Genomic DNA, 23,221 nt, shown 5'->3' with positions numbered 1-23,221 from the left:
CCTTTTACTTGCCTTACAGAACAGCTCTGGAGCTGTTACAGTGCCCAGCTGCTGCAAGAAATCAGCTTGAGTGCTTCAGGGGATGGGGCATGGCCAACATGAGCCCCACACCAAAGGAGGGTGGGGGTGTTTAATGCGAACTAGGGGTCATCCAAGCACTGCAAAAGGCCGCCATGCCCTGCATGCCCCTTTTCTCTTTTCATATGCAGATGAGGGTTCCAGTCAACTTTGGCCCACTGCTTGGATAACATCACCGTATGCAAATCCGTCTGCTGCAGACCTTCCCCCAGGAGTGCTTGTACTAGTTGTTGCATATGGTTTGATATTTGATGGTGCTTCAGTATTAGGCAGCCTTCCGCCCTCCCATGTTCATCTGAAAAGATGTGGTCTCCCTGCAGTTGTTGTCCCCAGATGAGAGTTCCCTTGTGCTGCCTCAGTTGAATCTCCTTTACTTGACAGAGATGTGCCTGAGCAGCGGCCCTCCCCAGCCCTATCCCAAATCATACTTATTACCATGGTCATGAAGATTGTTCTCCCAGGGTGAGGTTCATTCATTGCATTCTGGGTATGCTGACCCCTGTGATTTTCCCAAATGTGGGAAACTCGACTGCATATTTGTGGTAGTGGGGGACTGTGTTTGTGCTTTCCTCTGGTCAGCTCTGGTAAAAGTCAGATTTCTTTGTCTCAGATCTTCCTCTAGCCTTGTTCTTCTTTCGAGAGTTCTCTGGTGCTGCCTCAGTTGGATCTCCTTCACTTCACAGGGGGGAACCCGAGCAGCGACCCTCCCCAGCTCTAGCCCAACTCCTACTTACCTGCCAGGTGAGATACTATGATCATGAAGGTGCTTCTCCCAGGGCAAGGCTCAACCATTGCACTCTGGGTGTGCTGCTCCTGCGATTTCCCCAAATGTGGGAAACTTGACTGCATAATTTGTGTTTCCCCTCGTCGGCTCTCGTATAATTCAGATCTCTTTGTCTCAGGTCTCTCTCCAGCCTAGTTTGCTGTCTGTTTCCACTTCTCTTTTCTTGAGCCGCTCCCTTCTATTCCCTTGCGCACTATCCTGACTTCTCCCGTCTGCTTACTTCGTGCCTTCCAACGCACAATTCGAACTACAGGTAGTGCTGCAGGGCCCACACCCTTTTACTTGCCTTACAGAGTAGCTCTGGAGCAGTTACAGTGCCCAGCTGCTGCAAGAAATCAGCTTGAATGCTTCAGGGGCTGGGGCATAGCCAACATGAGCCCCACACCGAAGGAGGGTGGAGGTGTGTAATGCGAACTAGGGGTCATCCAAGCGCTGCAAAAGGCCGCCATGCCCTGCACGCCCCTTTTCTCTTTTCATATGCAGACGAGGGTTGAAGCCAACTTTGACCCACTGCTTGGATGACATCACCATATGCAAATCCATCTGCTGCAGGCCTTCCCCCAGGAATGCTTGCACTAGTTGTTGCATTTGGTTTGTTGTTTGGGGGTGCTTCAGCATTAGGCAGCCTTCTGCCCTCACATGTTCATCTGAAAATATGTGTTCTCCCTGCAGTTGTTGTCCCCAGATGAGAGTTCCCTTGTGCTGCCTCAGTTGAATCTCCTTTACTTGACAGAGATGTGCCTGAGCAGCGGCCCTCCCCAGCCCTATCCCAAATCATACTTATTTTGCATAGGCGATACCATGGTCATGAAGATTTTTCTCCCAGGGTGAGGTTCATTCATTGCATTCTGGGTATGCTGACCCCTGTGATTTCCCCAAATGTGGGAAACTCGACTGCATTATTTGTGGTAGTGGGGGACTGTGTTTGTGCTTTCCTCTGGTCAGCTCTGGAAAAAGTCAGATTTCTTTGTCTCAGATCTTCCTCTAGCCTTGTTCTTCTTTCGAGAGTTCCCTTGTGCTGCCTCAGTTGGATCTCTTTCACTTGACAGGGGTGTGCCCGAACAGCGACCCTCCCCAGCTCTAGCCCAACTCCTACTTACCTGCCAGGTGAGATACTATGATCATGAAGGTGCTTCTCCCAGGGCAAGGCTCACCCATTGCACTCTGGGTGTGCTGCCCCTGCGATTTCCCCAAATGTGGGAAACTTGACTGCATAATTTGTGTTTCCCCTGGTCGGCTCTCGTATAATTCAGATCTCTTTGTCTCAGGTCTCTCTCCAGCCTAGTTTGCTGTCTGTTTCCACTTCTCTTTTCTTCAGCCGCTCCCTTCTATACCCTTGTGCACTATCCTGACTTCTCCTCCCGTCTGCTTACTTTGTGCCTTCCAATGCACAATGCAAACTACAGGTAGTGCTGCAGGGCCCACACCCTTTTACTTGCCTTACAGAGCAGCTCTGGAGCTGTTACAGTGCCCAGCTGCTGCAAGAAATCAGCTTGAATGCTTCAGGGGATGGGGCATGGCCAACATGAGCCCCACACCAAAGGAGGGTGGAGGTGTTTAATGCGAACTAGGGGTCATCCAAGCACCGCAAAAGGCCGCCATGCCCTGCACGCCCCTTTTCTCTTTTCATATGCAGATGAGGGTTGAAGCCAACTTTGACCCACTGCTTGGATGACATCACCGTATGCAAATCCGTCTTCTGCAGAACTTCCCCCAGGAATGCTTGCACTAGTTGTTGCATTTGGTTTGTTGTTTGGGGGTGCTTCAGTATTAGGCAGCCTTCTGCCCTCCCATGTTCATCTGAAAATATGTGTTCTCCCTGCAGTTGTTGTCCCCAGATGAGAGTTCCCTTGTGCTGCCTCAGTTGAATCTCCTTTACTTGACAGAGATGTGCATGAGCAGCGGCCCTCCCCAGCCCTATTCCAAATCATACTTATTTTGCATAGGAGATACCATGGTCATGAAGATTGTTCTCCCAGGGTGAGGTTCATTCATTGCATTTTGGGTATGCTGACCCCTGTGATTTCCCCAAATGTGGGAAACTTGACTGCATTATTTGTGGTAGTGGGGGACTGTGTTTGTGCTTTCCTCTGGTCAGCTCTGGTAAAAGTCAGATTTCTTTGTCTCAGATTTTCCTCTAGCCTTGTTCTTCTTTCGAGAGTTCCATTGTGCTGCCTCAGTTGGATCTCCTTCACTTTACAGGGGGGTACCCGAGCAGCGACCCTCCCCAGCTCTAGCCCAACTCCTACTTACCTGCCAGGTGAGATACTATGATCATGAAGGTGCTTCTCCCAGGGCAAGGCTCACCCATTGCACTCTGGAAGTGCTGCCCCTGCGATTTCCCCAAATGTGGGAAACTTGACTGCATAATTTGTGTTTCCCCTGGTCGGCTCTCGTATAATTCAGATCTATTTGTCTCAGGTCTCTCTCCAGCCTAGTTTGCTGTCTGTTTCCACTTCTCTTTTCTTCAGCCGCTCCCTTCTATACCCTTGTGCACTATCCTGACTTCTCCTCCCGTCTGCTTACTTTGTGCCTTCCAATGCACAATGCAAACTACAGGTAGTGCTGCAGGGCCCACACCCTTTTACTTGCCTTACATAGCAGCTCTGGAGCTGTTACAGTGCCCAGCTGCTGCAAGAAATCAGCTTTAATGCTTCAGGGGATGGGGCATGGCCAACATGAGCCCCACACCAAAGGAGGGGGGAGGTGTTTAATTCGAACTAGGGGTCATCCAAGCACTGCAAAAGGCCGCCATGCCCTGCATGCCCCTTTTCTCTTTTCATATGCAGATGAGGGTTCCAGTCAACTTGGCCCACTGCTTGGATAACATCACCGTATGCAAATCCGTCTGCTGCAGACCTTCCCCCAGGAGTGCTTGTACTAGTTGTTGCATATGGTTTGATATTTGATGGTGCTTCAGTATTAGGCAGCCTTCCGCCCTCCCATGTTCATCTGAAAAGATGTGGTCTCCCTGCAGATGTTGTCCCCAGATGAGAGTTCACTTGTGCTGCCTCAGTTGAATCTCCTTTACTTGACAGAGATGTGCCTGAGCAGCGGCCCTCACCAGCCCTATCCCAAATCATACTTATTTTGCATAGGAGATACCATGGTCATGAAGATTGTTCTCCCAGGGTGAGGTTCATTCATTGCATTCTGGGTATGCTGACCCCTGTGATTTTCCCAAATGTGGGAAACTCGACTGCATTATTTGTGGTAGTGGGGGACTGTGTTTGTGCTTTCCTCTGGTCAGCTCTGGTTAAAGTCAGATTTCTTTGTCTCAGATCTTCCTCTAGCCTTGTTCTTCTTTCGAGAGTTCCCTGGTGCTGCCTCAGTTGGATCTCCTTCACTTCACAGGGGGGAACCCGAGCAGCGACCCTCCCCAGCTCTAGCCCAACTCCTACTTACCTGCCAGGTGAGATACTATGATCATGAAGGTGCTTCTCCCAGGGCAAGGCTCAACCATTGCACTCTGGGTGTGCTGCTCCTGCGATTTCCCCAAATGTGGGAAACTTGACTGCATAATTTGTGTTTCCCCTCGTCGGCTCTCGTATAATTCAGATCTCTTTGTCTCAGGTCTCTCTCCAGCCTAGTTAGCTGTCTGTTTCCACTTCTCTTTTCTTCAGCCGCTCCCTTCTATACCCTTGTGCACTATCCTGACTTCTCCTCCCGTCTGCTTACTTTGTGCCTTCCAATGCACAATGCAAACTACAGGTAGTGCTGCAGGGCCCACACCCTTTTACTTGCCTTACAGAGCAGCTCTGGAGCTGTTACAGTGCCCAGCTGCTGCAAGAAATCAGCTTGAATGCTTCAGGGGCTGGGGCATAGCCAACATGAGCCCCACACCAAAGGAGGGTGGAGGTGTTTAATGCAAACTAGGGGTCAGCCAAGCGCCGCAAAAGGCCACCATGCCCTGCATGCCCCTTTTCTCTTTTCATATGCAGACGAGGGTTGAAGCCAACTTTGACCCACTGCTTGGATGACATCACCATATGCAAATCCATCTGCGGCAGGCCATCCCCCAGGAATGCTTGCACTAGTTGTTGCATTTGGTTTGTTGTTTGGGGGTGCTTCAGTATTAGGCAGCCTTCTGCCCTCCCATGTTCATCTGAAAATATATGTTCTCCCTGCAGTTGTTGTCCCAAGATGAGAGTTCCCTTGTGCTGCCTCAGTTGAATCTCCTTTACTTGACAGAGATGTGCATGAGCAGCGGCCCTCCCCAGCCCTATTCCAAATCATACTTATTTTGCATAGGAGATACCATGGTCATGAAGATTTTTCTCCCAGGGTGAGGTTCATTCATTGCATTTTGGGTATGCTGACCCCTGTGATTTCCCCAAATGTGGGAAACTCGACTGCATTATTTGTGGTAGTGGGAGACTGTGTTTGTGCATTCCTCTGGTCAGCTCTGGTAAAAGTCAGATTTCTTTGTCTCAGATTTTCCTTTAGCCTTGTTCTTCTTTCGAGAGTTCCCTTGTGCTGCCTCAGTTGGATCTCCTTCACTTTACAGGGGGGTACCCGAGCAGCGACCCTCCCCAGCTCTAGCCCAACTCCTACTTACCTGCCAGGTGAGATACTATGATCATGAAGGTGCTTCTCCCAGGGCAAGGCTCACCCATTGTACTCTGGGTGTGCTGCTCCTGCGATTTCCCCAAATGTGGGAAACTTGACTGCATAATTTGTGTTTCCCCTGGTCGGCTCTCGTATAATTCAGATCTCTTTGTCTCAGGTCTCTCTCCAGCCTAGTTTGCTGTCTGTTTCCACTTCTCTTTTCTTCAGCCGCTCCCTTCTATACCCTTGTGCACTATCCTGACTTCTCCTCCCGTCTGCTTACTTTGTGCCTTCCAATGCACAATGCAAACTACAGGTAGTGCTGCAGGGCCCACACCCTTTTACTTGCCTTACAGAGCAGCTCTGGAGCTGTTACAGTGCCCAGCTGCTGCAAGAAATCAGCTTGAATGCTTCAGGGGCTGGGGCATAGCCAACATGAGCCCCACACCGAAGGAGGGTGGAGGTGTTTAATGCAAACTAGGGGTCAGACAAGCGCCGCAAAAGGCCACCATGCCCTGCACGCCCCTTTTCTGTTTTCATATGCAGACGAGGGATGAAGCCAACTTTGACCCACTGCTTGGATGACATTACCATATGCAAATCCGTCTTCTGCAGAACTTCCCCCAGGAATGCTTGCACTAGTTGTTGCATTTGGTTTGTTGTTTGGGGGTGCTTCAGTATTAGGCAGCCTTCTGCCCTCCCATGTTCATCTGAAAATATGTGTTCTCCCTGCAGTTGTTGTCCCCAGATGAGAGTTACCTTGTGCTGCCTCAGTTGAATCTCCTTAACTTGACAGAGATGTGCCTGAGCAGCGGCCCTCCCCAGCTCTATCCCAAATCATACTTATTTTGCATAGGAGATACCATGGTCATGAAGATTATTCTCCCAGGGTGAGGTTCATTCATTGCATTCTGGGTATGCTGACCCCTGTGATTTCCCCAAATGTGGGAAACTTGACTGCTTTATTTGTGGTAGTGGGGGACTGTGTTTGTGTTTTCCTCTGGTCAGCTCTGGTAAAAGTCAGATTTCTTTGTTTCAGATCTTCCTCTAGCCTTGTTCTTCTTTCGAGAGTTCCCTTGTGCTGCCTCAGTTGGATCTCCTTCACTTGACAGGGGGGTGCCCAAGCAGAGACCCTCCCCAGCTCTAGCCCAACTCCTACTTACCTGCCAGGTGAGATACTATGATCATGAAGGTGCTTCTCCCAGGGCAAAGCTCACCCATTGCACTCTGGGTGTGCTGCCCCTGCGATTTCCCCAAATGTGGGAAACTTAACTGCATAATTTGTGTTTCCCCTGGTCGGCTCTCGTATAATTCAGATCTCTTTGTCTCAGGTCTCTCTCCAACCTAGTTTGCTGTCTGTTTCCACTTCTCTTTTCTTCAGCCGCTCCCTTCTATACCCTTGTGCACTATCCTGACTTCTCCTCCCGTCTGCTTACTTTGTGCCTTCCAATGCACAATGCAAACTACAGGTAGTGCTGCAGGGCCCACACCCTTTTACTTGCCTTACAGAGCAGCTCTGGAGATGTTACAGTGCCCAGCTGCTGCAAGAAATCTGCTTGAATGCTTCAGGGGATGGGCATGGCCAACATGAGCCCCACACCAAAGGAGGGTGGAGGTGTTTAATGCGAACTAGGGGTCATCCAAGCACCGCAAAAGGCCGCCATGCCCTGCACGCTCCTTTTCTCTTTTCATATGCAGATGAGGGTTGAAGCCAACTTTGACCCACTGCTTGGATGACATCACTGTATGCAAATCCGTCTTCTGCAGAACTTCCCCCAGGAATGCTTGCACTAGTTGTTGCATTTGGTTTGTTGTTTGGGGGTGCTTCAGTATTAGGCAGCCTTCTGCCCTCCCATGTTCATCTGAAAATATGTGTTCTCCCTGCAGTTGTTGTCCCCAGATGAGAGTTCCCTTGTGCTGCCTCAGTTGAATCTCCTTTACTTGACAGAGATGTGCATGAGCAGCGGCCCTCCCCAGCCCTATTCCAAATCATACTTATTTTGCATAGGAGATACCATGGTCATGAAGATTGTTCTCCCAGGGTGAGGTTCATTCATTGCATTTTGGGTATGCTGACCCCTGTGATTTCCCCAAATGTGGGAAACTTGACTGCATTATTTGTGGTAGTGGGGGACTGTGTTTGTGCTTTCCTCTGGTCAGCTCTGGTAAAAGTCAGATTTCTTTGTCTCAGATTTTCCTCTAGCCTTGTTCTTCTTTCGAGAGTTCCCTTGTGCTGCCTCAGTTGGATCTCCTTCAGTTTACAGGGGGGTACCCGAGCAGCGATCCTCCCCAGCTCTAGCCCAACTCCTACTTACCTGCCAGGTGAGATACTATGATCATGAAGGTGCTTCTCCCAGGGCAAGGCTCACCCATTGCACTCTGGGTGTGCTGCTCCTGCGATTTCCCCAAATGTGGGAAACTTGACTGCATAATTTGTGTTTCCCCTGGTCGGCTCTCGTATAATTCAGATCTCTTTGTCTCAGGTCTCTCTCCAGCCTAGTTTGCTGTCTGTTTCCACTTCTCTTTTCTTGAGCCGCTCCCTTCTATGCCCTTGCGCACTATCCTGACTTCTCCTCCTGTCCGCTTACTTTGTGCCTTCCAACGCACAATGCGAACTACAGGTAGTGCTGCAGGGCCCACACCCTTTTACTTGCCTTACAGAGCAGCTCTGGAGCTGTTACAGTGCCCAGCTGCTGCAAGAAATCAGCTTGAATGCTTCAGGGGCTGGGGCATGGCCAACATGAGCCCCACACCAAAGGAGGGTGGAGGTGTTTAATGCAAACTAGGGGTCAGCCAAGCGCCGCAAAAGGCCACCATGCCCTGCACGCCCCTTTTCTCTTTTCATATGCAGACGAGGGTTGATGCCAACTTTGACCCACTGCTTGGATGACATCACCATATGCAAATCCATCTGCGGCAGGCCTTCCCCCAGGAATGCTTGCACTAGTTGTTGCATTTGGTTTGTTGTTTGGGGGTGCTTCAGTATTAGGCAGCCTTCTGCCCTCCCATGTTCATCTGAAAATATATGTTCTCCCTGCAGTTGTTGTCCCCAGATGAGAGTTCCCTTGTGCTGCCTCAGTTGAATCTCCTTTACTTGACAGAGATGTGCATGAGCAGCGGCCCTCCCCAGCCTTATTCCAAATCATACTTATTTTGCATAGGAGATACCATGGTCATGAAGATTTTTCTCCCAGGGTGAGGTTCATTCATTGCATTTTGGGTATGCTGACCCCTGTGATTTCCCCAAATGTGGGAAACTCAACTGCATTATTTGTGGTAGTGGGGGACTGTGTTTGTGCTTTCCTCTGGTCAGCTCTAGTAAAAGTCAGATTTCTTTGTCTCAGATTTTCCTCTAGCCTTGTTCTTCTTTCGAGAGTTCCCTTGTGCTGCCTTAGTTGGATCTCCTTCACTTTACAGGGGGGTACCCGAGCAGCGACCCTCCCCAGCTCTAGCCCAACTCCTACTTACCTGCCAGGTGAGATACTATGATCATGAAGGTGCTTCTCCCAGGGCAAGGCTCACCCATTGTACTCTGGGTGTGCTGCTCCTGCGATTTCCCCAAATGTGGGAAACTTGACTGCATAATTTGTGTTTCCCCTGGTCGGCTCTCGTATAATTGAGATCTCTTTGTCTCAGGTCTCTCTCCAGCCTAGTTTGCTGTCTGTTTCCACTTCTCTTTTCTTCAGCCGCTCCCTTCTATACCCTTGTGCACTATCCTGACTTCTCCTCCCGTCTGCTTACTTTGTGCCTTCCAATGCACAATGCAAACTACAGGTAGTGCTTCAGGGCCCACACCCTTTTACTTGCCTTACAGAGCAGCTCTGGAGCTGTTACAGTGCCCAGCTGCTGCAAGAAATCAGCTTGAATGCTTCAGGGGCTGGGGCATAGCCAACATCAGCCCCACACCGAAGGAGGGTGGAGGTGTTTAATGCAAACTAGGGGTCAGTCAAGCGCCGCAAAAGGCCACCATGCCCTGCACGCCCCTTTTCTGTTTTCATATGCAGACGAGGGTTGAAGCCAACTTTGACCCACTGCTTGGATGACATCACCATATGCAAATCCATCTGCGGCAGGCCTTCCCCCAGGAATGCTTGCACTAGTTGTTGCATTTGGTTTGTTGTTTGGGGGTGCTTCAGTATTAGGCAGCCTTCTGCTGCACCCTGCTTTGGTGTGGGGCTCATGTTGGCCATGCCCCATCCCCTGAAGCTTTCAAGCAGATTTCTTGCAGCAGCTGGGCACTGTAACAGCTCAAGAGCTGCTCTGTAAGGCAAGTAAAAGGGTGTGGGCCCTGCAGCACTACCTGTAGTTTGCATTGTGCATTGGAAGGCACAAAGTAAGCAGACGGGAGGAGAAGTCAGGATAGTGCACAAGGGTATAGAAGGGAGCGGCTGAAGAAAAGAGAAGTGGAAACAGACAGCAAACTAGGCTGGAGAGAGATCTGAGACAAAGAGATCTGAATTATACGAGAGCCGACCAGGGGAAACACAAATTATGCAGTCAAGTTTCCCACATTTGGGGAAATCGCAGGGGCAGCACACCCAGAGTGCAATGGGTGAGCCTTGCCCTGGGAGAAGCACCTTCATGATCATAGTATCTCACCTGGCAGGTAAGTAGGAGTTGGGCTAGAGCTGGGGAGGGTCGCTGCTCGGGCACCCCCCTGTTAAGTGAAGGAAATCCAACTGAGGCAGCACAAGGGAACTCTCAAAAGAAGAACAAGGCTAGAGGAAGATCTGAAACAAAGAAATCTGACTTTTACCAGAGCTGACCAGAAGAAAACACAAACACAGTCCCCCACTACCACAAATAAAGCAGTTGAGGTGAGGTTCATTCATTGCATTTTGGGTATGCTGACCCCTGTGATTTCCCCAAATGTGGGAAACTCGACTGCTTTATTTGTGGTAGTGGGGGACTGTGTTTGTGTTTTCTTCTGGTCAGCTCTGGTAAAAGTCAGATTTATTTGTTTCAGATCTTCCTCTAGCCTTGTTTTTCTTTTGAGAGTTCCCTTGTGCTGCCTCAGTTGGATCTCCTTCACTTAACAGGGGGGTGCCCGAGCAGCGACCCTCCCCAGCTCTAGCCCAACTACTACTTACCTGCCAGGTGAGATACTATGATCATGAAGGTGCTTCTCCCAGGGCAAGGCTCACCCATTGCACTCTGGGTGTGCTGCCCCTGCGATTTCCCCAAATGTGGGAAACTTGACTGCATAATTTGTGTTTCCCCTGGTCGGCTCTCGTATAATTCAGATCTCTTTGTCTCAGATCTCTCTCCAGCCTAGTTTGCTGTCTGTTTCCACTTCTCTTTTCTTCAGCCGCTCCCTTCTATACCCTTGTGCACTATCCTGACTTCTCCTCCCGTCTGCTTACTTTGTGCCTTCCAATGCACAATGCAAACTACAGGTAGTGCTGCAGGGCCCACACCCTTTTACTTGCCTTACAGAGCAGCTCTGGAGCTGTTACAGTGCCCAGCTGCTGCAAGAAATCTGCTTGAATGCTTCAGGGGATGGGACATGGCCAACATGAGCCCCACACCAAAGGAGGGTGGAGCAGAAGGCTGACTAATACTGAAGCACACCCAAACAACAAACCAAATGCAACAACTAGTGCAAGCATTCCTGGGGGAAGGCCTGCCGCAGATGGATTTGCATATGGTGATGTCATCCAAGCAGTGGGTCAAAGTTGGCTTCAACCCTCGTCTGCATATGAAAACAGAAAAGGGGCGTGCAGGGCATGGTGGCCTTTTGCGGCGCTTGACCGACCCCTAGTTTGCATTAAACACCTCCACCCTCCTTCGGTGTGGGGCTCATGTTGGCTATGCCCCAGCCCCTGAAGCATTCAAGCAGATTTCTTGCAGCAGCTGGGCACTGTAACAGCTCCAGAGCTGCTCTGTAAGGCAAGTAAAAGGGTGTGGGCCCTGCAGCACAACCTGTAGTTTGCATTGTGCATTGGAAGGCACAAAGTAAGCAGACGGGAGGAGAAGTCAGGATAGTGCAGAAGGGTATAGAAGGGAGCGGCTGAAGAAAAGAGAAGTGGAAACAGACAGCAAACTAGGCTGGAGAGAGACCTGAGACAAAGAGATCTGAATTATACGAGAGCCGACCATGGGAAACACAAATTATGCAGTCAAGTTTCCCACATTTGAGGAAATCGCAGGAGCAGCACACCCAGAGTACAATGGGTGAGCCTTGCCCTGGGAGAAGCACCTTCATGATCATAGTATCTCACCTGGCAGGTAAGTAGGAGTTGGGCTAGAGCTGGGGAGGGTCGCTGCTCGGGTACCCCCCTGTAAAGTGAAGGAGATCCAACTGAGGCAGCACAAGGGAACTCTCGAAACAAGAACAAGGCTAAAGGAAAATCTGAGACAAAGAAATCTGACTTTTACCAGAGCTGACCAGAGGAAAGCACAAACACAGTCTCCCACTACCACAAATAATGCAGTCAAGTTTCCCACATTTGGGGAAATCACAGGGGTCAGCATACCCAAAATGCAATGAATGAACCTCACCCTGGGAGAAAAATCTTCATGACCATGGTATCTCCTATGCAAAATAAGTATGATTTGGAATAGGGCTGGGGAGGGCCGCTGCTCATGCACATCTCTGTCAAGTAAAGGAGATTCAACTGAGGCAGCAAAAGGGAACTCTCATCTGGGGACAACAACTGCAGGGAGAACATATATTTTCAGATGAACATGGGAGGGCAGAAGGCTGCCTAATACTGAAGCACCCCCAAACAACAAACCAAATGCAACAACTAGTGCAAGCATTCCTGGGGGAAGGCCTGCCGCAGATGGATTTGCATATGGTGATGTCATCCAAGCAGTGGGTCAAAGTTGGCTTCAACCCTCGTCTGCATATGAAAAGAGAAAAGGGGCGTGCAGGGCATGGTGGCCTTTTGCGGCGCTTGGCTGACCCCTAGTTTGCATTAAACACGTCCACCCTCCTTTGGTGTGTAGTTCGCATTGTGCGTTGGAAGGCACAAAGTAAGCAGACAGGAGGAGAAGTTAGGATAGTGCGCAAGGGCATAGAAGGGAGCGGCTCAAGAAAAGAGAAGTGGAAACAGACAGCAAACTAGGCTGGAGAGAGACCTGAGACAAAGAGATCTGAATTATACGAGAGCCGACCAGGGGAAACACAAATTATGCAGTCAAGTTTCCCACATTTGGGGAAATCGCAGGAGCAGCACACCCAGAGTGCAATGGGTGAGCCTTGCCCTGGGAGAAGCACCTTCATGATCATAGTATCTCACCTGGCAGGTAAGTAGGAGTTGGGCTAGAGCTGGGGAGGGTCGCTGCTCGGGTACCCCCCTGTAAAGTGAAGGAGATCCAACTGAGGCAGCACAAGGGAACTCTCGAAAGAAGAACAAGGCAAGAGGAAAATCTGAGACAAAGAAATCTGACTTTTACCAGAGCTGACCAGAGGAAAGCACAAACACAGTCCCCCACTACCACAAATAATGCAGTTGAGTTTCCCACATTTGGGGAAATCACAGGGGTCAGCATACCCAAAATGCAATGAATGAACCTCACCCTGGGAGAACAATCTTCATGACCATGGTATCTCCTATGCAAAATAAGTATGATTTGGAATAGGGCTGGGGAGGGCCGCTGCTCATGCACATCTCTGTCAAGTAAAGGAGATTCAACTGAGGCAGCACAAGGGAACTCTCATCTGGGGACAACAACTGCAGGGAGAACACATATTTTCAGATGAACATGGGAGGGCAGAAGGCTGCCTAATACTGAAGCACCCCCAAACAACAAACCAAATGCAACAACTAGTGCAAGCATTCCTGGGGGAAGTTCTGCAGAAGACGGATTTGCATATGGTGATGTCATCCAAGCAGTGGGTCAAAGTTGGCTTCAACCCTCATCTGCATATGAAAAGAGAAAAGGGGCGTGCAGGGCATGGCGGCCTTTTACGGTGCTTGGATGACCCCTAGTTCGCATTAAACACCTCCACCCTCCTTTGGTGTGGGGCTCATGTTGGCCATGCCCCATCCCCTGAAGCATTCAAGCAGATTTCTTGCAGCAGCTGGGCACTGTAACAGCTCCAGAGCTGCTCTGTAAGGCAAGTAAAAGGGTGTGGGCCCTGCAGCACTACCTGTAGTTTGCATTGTGCATTGGAAGGCACAAAGTAAGCAGACGGGAGGAGAAGTCAGGATAGTGCACAAGGGTATAGAAGGGAGCGGCTGAAGAAAAGAGAAGTGGAAACAGACAGCAAACTAGGCTGGAGAGAGACCTGAGACAAAGAGATCTGAATTATACGAGAGCCGACCAGGGGAAACACAAATTATGCAGTCAAGTTTCCCACATTTGGGGAAATCGCAGGGGCAGCACACCCAGAGTGCAATGGGTGAGCCTTGCCCTGGGAGAAGCACCTTCATGATCATAGTATCTCACCTGGCAGGTAAGTAGGAGTTGGGCTAGAGCTGGGGAGGGTCGCTGCTCGGGTTCCCCCCTGTGAAGTGAAGGAGATCCAACTGAGGCAGCACCAGGGAACTCTCGAAAGAAGAACAAGGCTAGAGGAAGATCTGAGACAAAGAAATCTGACTTTTACCAGAGCTGACCAGAGGAAAGCACAAACACAGTCTCCCGCTACCACAAATAATGCAGTCAAGTTTCCCACATTTGGGGAAATCACAGGGGTCAGCATACCCAAAATGCAATGAATGAACCTCACCCTGGGAGAAAAATCTTCATGACCATGGTATCTCCTATGCAAAATAAGTATGATTTGGAATAGGGCTGGGGAGGGCCGCTGCTCAGGCACATCTCTGTCAAGTAAAGGAGATTCAACTGAGGCAGCACAAGGGAACTCTCATCTTGGGACAACAACTGCAGGGAGAACATATATTTTCAGATGAACATGTGAGGGCAGAAGGCTGCCTAATACTGAAGCACCCCCAAACAACAAACCAAATGCAACAACTAGTGCAAGCATTCCTGGGGGAAGGCCTGCAGCAGATGGATTTGCATATGGTGATGTCATCCAAGCAGTGGGTCAAAGTTGGCTTCAACCCTCGTCTGCATATGAAAAGAGAAAAGGGGCGTGCAGGGCATGGCGGCCTTTTGCAGCGCTTGGATGACCCCTAGTTTGCATTACACACCTCCTCCCTCCTTCGGTGTGGGGCTCATGTTGGCTATGCCCCAGCCCCTGAAGCATTCAAGCTGATTTCTTGCAGCAGCTGGGCACTGTAACTGCTCCAGAGCTACTCTGTAAGGCAAGTAAAAGGGTGTGGGCCCTGCAGCACTACCTGTAGTTCGCATTGTGCGTTGGAAGGCACAAAGTAAGCAGACGGCAGAAGTCAGGATAGTGCGCAAGGGCATAGAAGGGAGCGGCTCAAGAAAAGAGAAGTGGAAACAGACAGCAAACTAGGCTGGAGAGAGACCTGAGACAAAGAGATCTGAATTATACGAGAGCCGACGAGGGGAAACACAAATAATGGAGTCAAGTTTCCCACATTTGGGGAAATCGCAGGAGCAGCACACCCAGAGTGCAATGGTTGAGCCTTGCCCTGGGAGAAGCACCTTCATGATCATAGTATCTCACCTGGCAGGTAAGTAGGAGTTGGGCTAGAGCTGGGGAGGGTCGCTGCTCGGGTTCCCCCCTGTGAAGTGAAGGAGATCCAACTGATGCAGCACCAGGGAACTCTCGAAAGAAGAACAAGGCTAGAGGAAGATCTGAGACAAAGAAATCTGACTTTTACCAGAGCTGACCAGAGGAAAGCACAAACACAGTCCCCCACTACCACAAATAATGCAGTCGAGTTTCCCACATTTGGGAAAATCACAGGGGTCAGCATACCCAGAATGCAATGAATGAACCTCACCCTGGGAGAACAATCTTCATGACCATGGTATCTCCTATGCAAAATAAGTATGATTTGGGATAGGGCTGATGAGGGCCGCTGCTCAGGCACATCTCTGTCAAGTAAAGGAGATTCAACTGAGGCAGCACAAGGGAACTCTCATCTGGGGACAACAACTGCAGGGAGACGACATCTTTTCAGATGAACATGGGAGGGCGGAAGGCTGCCTAATACTGAAGCACCATCAAATATCAAACCATGGCCCTCATTCCGAGTTGATCGCTCGCAATGCGATTTTAGCAGAGTTACACACGCTAAGCCGCCGCCTACTGGGAGTGAATCTTAGCTTATTGCGATTACAAACTACTTAGCAGTTTCAGAGTAGCTTCAGACTTACTCGGCATCTGCGATCAGTTCAGTGCTTGTCGTTCCTGGTTTGACGTCACAAACACTCCCAGAGTTCGCCCAGACACTCCCCCGTTTCTCCGGCCACTCCTGCGTTTTTTCCGGAAACTGTAGCGTTTTTTCCCACACGCCCATAAAACGGCCTGTTTCCGCCCAGTAACACCCATTTCCTGTCAATCACATTACGATCGCCGGAGCGAAGAAAAAGCCGTGAGTAAAAATACTTTCTTCATTGTAAAATTACTTGGCGCAGTCGCAGTGCGAATATTGCGCATGCGTACTAAGCAGAATTTCACTGCGATGCGATGAAATTTACAGAGCGAACGACTCGGAATGAGGGCCCATATGCAACAACTAGTACAAGCACTCCTGGGGGAAGGTCTGCAGCAGACGGATTTGCATACGGTGATGTTATCCAAGCAGTGGGCCAAAGTTGACTGGAACCCTCATCTGCATATGAAAAGAGAAAAGGGGCATGCAGGGCATGGCGGCCTTTTGCAGTGCTTGGATGACCCCTAGTTCGCATTAAACACCCCCACCCTCCTTTGGTGTGGGGCTCATGTTGGCCATGCCCCATCCCCTGATGCATTCAAGCTGATTTCTTGCAGCAGCTGGGCACTGTAACAGCTCCAGAGCTGTTCTGTAAGGCAAGTAAAAGGGTGTGGGCCCTGCAGCACCACCTGTTGTTCGCATTGTGCGTTGGAAGGCACAAATTAAGCAGACGGGAGGAGAAGTCAGGATAGTGCGCAAGGGCATTCTTTTCTCTTAGTCCGGGGGCAAGGCTTCAAAATGGGGTCTGCAACGGAGGAGACACAGGGGGCGTGGTCACTAGAGATGAGCGCCGGAAATTTTTTGGGTTTTGTGTTTTGGTTTTGGGTTCGGTTCCGCGGCCGTGTTTTGGGTTCGACCGCGTTTTGGCAAAACCTCACCGAATTTTTTTTGTCGGATTCGGGTGTGTTTTGGATTCGGGTGTTTTTTTCCAAAAAACCTAAAAAACAGCTTAAATCATAGAATTTGGCGGTCATTTTGATCCCAAAGTATTATTAACCTCAAAAACCATAATTTCCACTCATTTTCAGTCTATTCTGAATACCTCACACCTCACAATATTATTTTTAGTCCTAAAATTTGCACCGAGGTCGCTGTGTGAGTAAGATAAGCGACCCTAGTGGCCGACACAAACACCGGGCCCATCTAGGAGTGGCACTGCAGTGTCACGCAGGATGGCCCTTCCAAAAAACCCTCCCCAAACAGCACATGACGCAAAGAAAAAAAGAGGCGCAATGAGGTAGCTGTGTGAGTAAGATTAGCGACCCTAGTGGCCGACACAAACACCGGGCCCATCTAGGAGTGGCACTGCAGTGTCACGCAGGATGTCCCTTCCAAAAAACCCTCCCCAAACAGCACATGACGCAAAGAAAAAAAGAGGCGCAATGAGGTAGCTGTGTGAGTAAGATAAGCGACCCTAGTGGCCGACACAAACACCGGGCACATCTAGGAGTGGCACTGCAGTGTCACGCAGGATGTCCCTTCCAAAAAACCCTCCCCAAACAGCACATGACGCAAAGAAAAAGAAAAGAAAAAAGAGGTGCAAGATGGAATTGTCCTTGGGCCCTCCCACCCACCCTTATGTTGTATAAACAGGACATGCACACTTTAACCAACCCATCATTTCAGTGACAGGGTCTGCCACACGACTGTGACTGATATGACGGGTTGGTTTGGACCCCCACCAAAAAAGAAGCAATTAATCTCTCCTTGCACAAACTGGCTCTACAGAGGCAAGATGTCCACCTCATCATCATCCTCCGATATATCACCGTGTACATCCCCCTCCTCACAGATTATCAATTTGTCCCCACTGGAATCCACCATCTCAGCTCCCTGTGTACTTTGTGGAGGCAATTGCTGCTGGTCAATGTCTCCACGGAGGAATTGATTATAATTCATTTTAATGAACATCATCTTCTCCACATTTTCTGGATGTAACCTCGTACGCCGATTGCTGACAAGGTGAGCGGCGGCACTAAACACTCTTTCGGAGTACACACTTGTGGGAGGGCAACTTAGGTAGAATAAAGCCAGTTTGTGCAAGGGCCTCCAAATTGCCTCTTTTTCCTGCCAGTATAAGTACGGACTGTGTGACGTGCCTACTTGGATGCGGTCACTCATATAATCCTCCACCATTCTTTCAATGGGGAGAGAATCATATGCAGTGACAGTAGACGACATGTCCGTAATCGTTGTCAGGTCCTTCAGTCCGGACCAGATGTCAGCATCAGCAGTCGCTCCAGACTGCCCTGCATCACCGCCAGCGGGTGGGCTCGGAATTCTGAGCCTTTTCCTCGCACCCCCAGTTGCGGGAGAATGTGAAGGAGGAGATGTTGTTGACAGGTCGCGTTCCGCTTGACTTGACAATTTACTCACCAGCAGGTGTTTGAACCCCAGCAGACTTGTGTCTGCCGGAAAGAGAGATCCAAGGTAGGCTTTAAATCTAGGATCGAGCACGGTGGCCAAAATGTAGTGCTCTGATTTCAACAGATTGACCACCCGTGAATCCTTGCTAAGCGAATTAAGGGCTCCATCCACAAGTCCCACATGCCTAGCGGAATCGCTCCGTGTTAGCTCCTCCTTCAATGTCTCCAGCTTCTTCTGCAAAAGCCTGATGAGGGGAATGACCTGACTCAGGCTGGCAGTGTATGAACTGACTTCACGTGTGGCAAGTTCAAAGGGCATCAGAACCTTGCACAACGTTGAAATCATTCTCCACTGCGCTTGAGACAGGTGCATCCCACCTCCTATATCGTGCTCAATTGTATAGGCTTGAATGGCCTTTTGCTGCTCCTCCAACCTCTGAAGCATATACAGGGTTGAATTCCACCTCGTTACCACTTCTTGCTTCAGATGATGGCAGGGCAGGTTCAGTAGTTTTTGGTGGTGCTCCAGTTTTCTGTACGTGGTGCCTGTACGCCGAAAGTGTCCCGCAATTCTTCTGGCCACCGACAGCATCTCTTGCACGCCCCTGTCGTTTTTTAAAAAATTCTGCACCACCAAATTCAAGGTATGTGCAAAACATGGGACGTGCTGGAATTGGCCCAGATTTAATGCACACACAATATTGCTGGCGTTGTCCGATGCCACAAATCCACAGGAGAGTCCAATTGGGGTAAGCCATTCCGCGATGATCTTCCTCAGTTGCCGTAAGAGGTTTTCAGCTGTGTGCGTATTCTGGAAACCGGTGATACAAAGCGTAGCCTGCCTAGGAAAGAGTTGGCGTTTGCGAGATGCTGCTACTGGTGCCGCTGCTGCTGTTCTTGCGGCGGGAGTCCATACATCTACCCAGTGGGCTGTCACAGTCATATAGTCCTGACCCTGCCCTGCTCCACTTGTCCACATGTCCGTGGTTAAGTGGACATTGGGTACAACTGCATTTTTTAGGACACTGGTGAGTCTTTTTCTGACGTCCGTGTACATTCTCGGTATCGCCTGCATAGAGAAGTGGAACCTAGATGGTATTTGGTAACGGGGGCACACTACCTCAAGAAATTGTCTAGTTCCCTGTGAACTAACGGCGGATACCGGATGCACGTCTAAAACCAACATAGTTGTCAAGGCCTCAGTTATCCGCTTTGCAACAGGATGACTGCTGTGATATTTCATCTTCCTCGCAAAGGACTGTTGGACAGTCAATTGCTTGGTGGAAGTAGTAAAAGTGTGCTTACGACTTCCCTTCTGGGATGACCATCGACTCCCAGCAGCAACAACAGCAGCGCCAGCAGCAGTAGGCGTTACACGCAAGGATGCATCGGAGGAATCCCAGGCAGGAGAGGACTCGTCAGAATTGCCAGTGACATTGCCTGCAGGACTATTGGCATTCCTGGGGAAGGAGGAAATTGACACTGAGGGAGTTGGTGGGTGGTTTGCGTGAGCTTGGTTACAAGAGGAAGGGATTTACTGGTCAGTGGACTGCTTCCGCTGTCACCCAAAGTTTTTGAACTTGTCACTGACTTATTATGAATGCGCTGCAGGTGACGTATAAGGGAGGATGTTCCGAGGTGGTTAACGTCCTTACCCCTACTTATTACAGCTTGACAAAGGGAACACACGGCTTGACACCTGTTGTCCGCATTTCTGGTGAAATACTTTCACACCGAAGAGCTGATTTTTTTGGTATTTTCACCAGGCATGTCAACGGCCATATTCCTACCACGGACAACAGGTGTCTCCCCGGGTGCCTGACTTAAACAAACCACCTCACCATCAGAATCCTCCTGGTCAATTTCCTCCCCAGCGCCAGCAACACCCATATCCTCCTCATCCTGGTGTACTTCAACACTGACATCTTCAATCTGACTATCAGGAACTGGACTGCGGGTGCTCCTTCCATCACTTGCAGGGGGCGTGCAAATGGTGGAAGGCGCATGCTCTTCACGTCCAGTGTTGGGAAGGTCAGGCATCGCAACCGACACAATTGGAGTCGGACTCTCCTTGTGGATTTGGGATTTCGAAGAACGCACAGTTCTTTACGGTGCTACTGCTTTTGCCAGCTTTAGTCTTTTCATTTTTCTAGCGAGAGGCTGAGTGCTTCCATCCTCATGTGAAGCTGAACCACTAGCCATGAACATAGGCCAGGGCCTCAGCCGTTCCTTGCCACTCCGTGTGGTAAATGGCATATTGGCAAGTTTACGCTTCTCCTCCGACAATTTTATTTTAGGTTTTGGAGTCCTTTTTTTACTGATATTTGGTGTTTTGGATTTGACATGCTCTGTACTATGACATTGGGCATCGGCCTTGGCAGACGACGTTGCTGGCATTTCATCGTCTCGGCCATGACTAGTGGCAGCAGCTTCAGCACGAGGTGGAAGTGGATCTTGATCTTTCCCTAATTTTGGAACCTCAACATTTTTGTTCTCCATATTTTAATAGGCACAACTAAAAGGCACCTCAGGTAAACAATGGAGATGGATGGATTGGATACTAGTATACAATTATGGACGGGCTGCCGAGTGCCGACACAGAGGTAGCCACAGCCGTGAACTACCGCACTGTACTGTGTCTGCTGCTAATATATAGACTGATTGATAAAGAGATAGTATACTCGTAACTAGTATGTATGTATAAAGAAAGAAAAAAAAACCACGGTTAGGTGGTATATACAATTATGGACGGGCTGCCGAGTGCCGACACAGAGGTAGCCACAGCCGTGAACTACCGCACTGTACTGTGTCTGCTGCTAATATAGACTGGTTGATAAAGAGATAGTATACTCGTAACTAGTATGTATGTATAAAGAAAGAAAAAAAACCACGGTTAGGTGGTATATACAATTATGGACGGGCTGCCGAGTGCCGACACAGAGGTAGCCACAGCCGTGAACTACCGCACTGTACTGTGTCTGCTGCTAATATAGACTGGTTGATAAAGAGATAGTATACTCGTAACTAGTATGACTATAAAGAAAGAAAAAAAAACCACGGTTAGGTGGTATATACAATTATGGACGGGCTGCCGAGTGCCGACACAGAGGTAGCCACAGCCGTGAACTACCGCACTGTACTGTGTCTGCTGCTAATATATAGACTGGTTGATAAAGAGATAGTATACTCGTAACTAGTATGTATGTATAAAGAAAGAAAAAAAAACCACGGTTAGGTGGTATATACAATTATGGACGGGCTGCCGAGTGCCGACACAGAGGTAGCCACAGCCGTGAACTACCGCACTGTACTGTGTCTGCTGCTAATATAGACTGGTTGATAAAGAGATAGTATACTCGTAACTAGTATGTATGTATAAAGAAAGAAAAAAAAAACCACGGTTAGGTGGTATATACAATTATGGACGGGCTGCCGAGTGCCGACACAGAGGTAGCCACAGCCGTGAACTACCGCACTGTACTGTGTCTGCTGCTAATATAGACTGGTTGATAAAGAGATAGTATACTCGTAACTAGTATGACTATAAAGAAAGAAAAAAAAAACACGGTTAGGTGGTATATACAATTATGGACGGGCTGCCGAGTGCCGACACAGAGGTAGCCACAGCCGTGAACTACCGCACTGTACTGTGTCTGCTGCTAATATAGACTGGTTGATAAAGAGATAGTATACTACTAATATTATATATACTGGTGGTCAGGTCACTGGTCACTAGTCACACTGGCAGTGGCACTCCTGCAGCAAAAGTGTGCACTGTTTAATTTTAATATAATATTATGTACTCCTGGCTCCTGCTATAACCTATAACTGGCACTGCAGTGCTCCCCAGTCTCCCCCACAATTATAAGCTGTGTGAGCTGAGCACAGTCAGATATATATATACATTGATGCAGCACACTGGGCTGAGCAGTGCACACAGATATGGTATGTGACTGAGTCACTGTGTGTATCGTTTTTTTCAGGCAGAGAACGGATATATTAAATAAAACAAACAACTGCACTGTCTGGTGGTCACTGTGGTCGTCAGTCACTAAACTCTGCACTCTCTTCTACAGTATCACAGCCTCAGGTCAATCTCTCTCTCTCTCAACCCTAATCTAAATGGAGAGGACGCCAGCCACGTCCTCTCCCTATCAATCTCAATGCACGTGTGAAAATGGCGGCGACGCGCGGCTCCTTATATAGAATCCGAGTCTCGCGAGAATCCGACAGCGTCATGATGACGTTCGGGCGCGCTCGGGTTAACCGAGCAAGGCGGGAGGATCCGAGTCTGCTCGGACCCGTGAAAAAAACATGAAGTTCGTGCGGGTTCGGATTCAGAGAAACCGAACCCGCTCACCTCTAGTGGTCACAGCAGCTTTTCTCTACAGTCTGCACCAGCAGGAGCCTACACCATTTTTTATGATCACGCTGAACTGCAGTGCGACTGCAATTACAGCATGGTCAAGAAGGGAGGCGTCATGCTGGGTGGCCATGCCCTGTCACTGTGCAGGAGCCAGCACCGCTCACACACTAGTCCCCGGGTGCAGCCCCCAACCCCCGGGACACCCGGAGCAACAAAATGTAGATTCAGGCCACCAGGCCACGCCCCTACCTATGAAACCATGCCTCCTTTTTACCATTGCGCTGTTTATCTGCGCGCACTGCATTACAATCTCCCTCGCCACCTCTCTGGGTGTCACCAGTGATAGTGACACCTCTGCCATGCTTGTAGCAGCTGGTCCTAAGATCTACGCCTCAAGCCCTGAGTGTTTGCCCTTGTGACTTGTTGATCGTCATAGCGAAGCAGATGCTTACAGAAAACTGCAGGGGCTTAGATTGAAAATAAAAAAAATTGATGGGTATAAGGTAGAGAGGAGCGGGTTCGGTTCTCCGAGAACCGAATTCCCCACGAACTCCACGTGGTTTACACTGGTCCGAGGCAGGCTCGGTTGTTCCCGCCTGACTTGGAAAACCTGAACAAGGGAAAATGTCATCATCCCGCTGTCAGATTCTCGTGAGATTCGGATTCCATATAAAGAGCTGCGCGTTGCTGCCATTTTTACTCGTGCATTGAAGAGAGAGCGGAGAGGACGTGGCTATGTTCTCTCAGTGGAAATCTCAATATCAGTGCTCAGTATCAGTGGTTACTTATTGCTGCTCAGTAATACTAGTAGTGTGTC

General features: G+C 49.5%; 20 non-coding genes and 6 pseudogenes across 20 annotated transcripts; 17 read left to right on the top strand and 9 right to left on the bottom strand.

The window, feature by feature from the left end:
- Positions 1–502: 502 nt before the first annotated feature.
- Positions 503–652, top strand: LOC135048622 (U1 spliceosomal RNA; annotated as a pseudogene).
- A 152-nt stretch (positions 653–804) lies between these two features.
- Positions 805–940, top strand: LOC135048585 (U1 spliceosomal RNA; annotated as a pseudogene).
- Positions 941–1,638: 698 nt separating this feature from the next.
- Positions 1,639–1,802, top strand: LOC135048682 (U1 spliceosomal RNA). The gene has a single exon (XR_010240500.1). It is a non-coding gene; the product is annotated as a U1 spliceosomal RNA (small nuclear RNA).
- Positions 1,803–1,954: 152 nt separating this feature from the next.
- Positions 1,955–2,117, top strand: LOC135048546 (U1 spliceosomal RNA). The gene has a single exon (XR_010240394.1). It is a non-coding gene; the product is annotated as a U1 spliceosomal RNA (small nuclear RNA).
- Positions 2,118–2,791: 674 nt separating this feature from the next.
- LOC135048664 (U1 spliceosomal RNA) lies at positions 2,792–2,955 on the top strand. The gene has a single exon (XR_010240482.1). It is a non-coding gene; the product is annotated as a U1 spliceosomal RNA (small nuclear RNA).
- Positions 2,956–3,107: 152 nt separating this feature from the next.
- Positions 3,108–3,270, top strand: LOC135048597 (U1 spliceosomal RNA). The gene has a single exon (XR_010240429.1). It is a non-coding gene; the product is annotated as a U1 spliceosomal RNA (small nuclear RNA).
- Positions 3,271–3,943: 673 nt separating this feature from the next.
- Positions 3,944–4,107, top strand: LOC135048547 (U1 spliceosomal RNA). The gene has a single exon (XR_010240395.1). It is a non-coding gene; the product is annotated as a U1 spliceosomal RNA (small nuclear RNA).
- Positions 4,108–4,259: 152 nt separating this feature from the next.
- Positions 4,260–4,395, top strand: LOC135048584 (U1 spliceosomal RNA; annotated as a pseudogene).
- A 701-nt stretch (positions 4,396–5,096) lies between these two features.
- LOC135048680 (U1 spliceosomal RNA) lies at positions 5,097–5,260 on the top strand. The gene has a single exon (XR_010240498.1). It is a non-coding gene; the product is annotated as a U1 spliceosomal RNA (small nuclear RNA).
- Positions 5,261–5,412: 152 nt separating this feature from the next.
- On the top strand, positions 5,413–5,575 carry LOC135048565 (U1 spliceosomal RNA). Its single transcript, XR_010240408.1, has one exon. It is a non-coding gene; the product is annotated as a U1 spliceosomal RNA (small nuclear RNA).
- Positions 5,576–6,249: 674 nt separating this feature from the next.
- Positions 6,250–6,413, top strand: LOC135048533 (U1 spliceosomal RNA). The gene has a single exon (XR_010240381.1). It is a non-coding gene; the product is annotated as a U1 spliceosomal RNA (small nuclear RNA).
- Positions 6,414–6,565: 152 nt separating this feature from the next.
- Positions 6,566–6,728, top strand: LOC135048589 (U1 spliceosomal RNA). Its single transcript, XR_010240422.1, has one exon. It is a non-coding gene; the product is annotated as a U1 spliceosomal RNA (small nuclear RNA).
- Positions 6,729–7,401: 673 nt separating this feature from the next.
- On the top strand, positions 7,402–7,565 carry LOC135048663 (U1 spliceosomal RNA). Its single transcript, XR_010240481.1, has one exon. It is a non-coding gene; the product is annotated as a U1 spliceosomal RNA (small nuclear RNA).
- A 152-nt stretch (positions 7,566–7,717) lies between these two features.
- Positions 7,718–7,880, top strand: LOC135048553 (U1 spliceosomal RNA). Its single transcript, XR_010240400.1, has one exon. It is a non-coding gene; the product is annotated as a U1 spliceosomal RNA (small nuclear RNA).
- A 674-nt stretch (positions 7,881–8,554) lies between these two features.
- Positions 8,555–8,718, top strand: LOC135048570 (U1 spliceosomal RNA). Its single transcript, XR_010240413.1, has one exon. It is a non-coding gene; the product is annotated as a U1 spliceosomal RNA (small nuclear RNA).
- A 152-nt stretch (positions 8,719–8,870) lies between these two features.
- On the top strand, positions 8,871–9,012 carry LOC135048575 (U1 spliceosomal RNA; annotated as a pseudogene).
- Positions 9,013–9,861: 849 nt separating this feature from the next.
- On the bottom strand, positions 9,862–10,024 carry LOC135048545 (U1 spliceosomal RNA). Its single transcript, XR_010240393.1, has one exon. It is a non-coding gene; the product is annotated as a U1 spliceosomal RNA (small nuclear RNA).
- A 468-nt stretch (positions 10,025–10,492) lies between these two features.
- Positions 10,493–10,655, top strand: LOC135048544 (U1 spliceosomal RNA). Its single transcript, XR_010240392.1, has one exon. It is a non-coding gene; the product is annotated as a U1 spliceosomal RNA (small nuclear RNA).
- Positions 10,656–11,494: 839 nt separating this feature from the next.
- Positions 11,495–11,646, bottom strand: LOC135048592 (U1 spliceosomal RNA; annotated as a pseudogene).
- A 152-nt stretch (positions 11,647–11,798) lies between these two features.
- On the bottom strand, positions 11,799–11,962 carry LOC135048532 (U1 spliceosomal RNA). Its single transcript, XR_010240380.1, has one exon. It is a non-coding gene; the product is annotated as a U1 spliceosomal RNA (small nuclear RNA).
- Positions 11,963–12,506: 544 nt separating this feature from the next.
- LOC135048551 (U1 spliceosomal RNA) lies at positions 12,507–12,669 on the bottom strand. Its single transcript, XR_010240399.1, has one exon. It is a non-coding gene; the product is annotated as a U1 spliceosomal RNA (small nuclear RNA).
- A 152-nt stretch (positions 12,670–12,821) lies between these two features.
- Positions 12,822–12,985, bottom strand: LOC135048644 (U1 spliceosomal RNA). The gene has a single exon (XR_010240464.1). It is a non-coding gene; the product is annotated as a U1 spliceosomal RNA (small nuclear RNA).
- Positions 12,986–13,659: 674 nt separating this feature from the next.
- On the bottom strand, positions 13,660–13,822 carry LOC135048543 (U1 spliceosomal RNA). Its single transcript, XR_010240391.1, has one exon. It is a non-coding gene; the product is annotated as a U1 spliceosomal RNA (small nuclear RNA).
- A 152-nt stretch (positions 13,823–13,974) lies between these two features.
- Positions 13,975–14,138, bottom strand: LOC135048535 (U1 spliceosomal RNA). Its single transcript, XR_010240383.1, has one exon. It is a non-coding gene; the product is annotated as a U1 spliceosomal RNA (small nuclear RNA).
- A 698-nt stretch (positions 14,139–14,836) lies between these two features.
- On the bottom strand, positions 14,837–14,972 carry LOC135048613 (U1 spliceosomal RNA; annotated as a pseudogene).
- A 152-nt stretch (positions 14,973–15,124) lies between these two features.
- Positions 15,125–15,288, bottom strand: LOC135048536 (U1 spliceosomal RNA). Its single transcript, XR_010240384.1, has one exon. It is a non-coding gene; the product is annotated as a U1 spliceosomal RNA (small nuclear RNA).
- Between the last annotated feature and the right edge of the window lie 7,933 nt (positions 15,289–23,221).

Source organism: Pseudophryne corroboree, unplaced genomic scaffold, assembly GCF_028390025.1.
Source record: "Pseudophryne corroboree isolate aPseCor3 unplaced genomic scaffold, aPseCor3.hap2 scaffold_980, whole genome shotgun sequence".
NCBI classification, from domain to species: Eukaryota; Metazoa; Chordata; class Amphibia; order Anura; family Myobatrachidae; genus Pseudophryne; species Pseudophryne corroboree.
The sequence above is the reverse complement of the archived record's forward strand: the minus strand, read 5'-3'. Positions and strand labels throughout refer to the sequence as shown.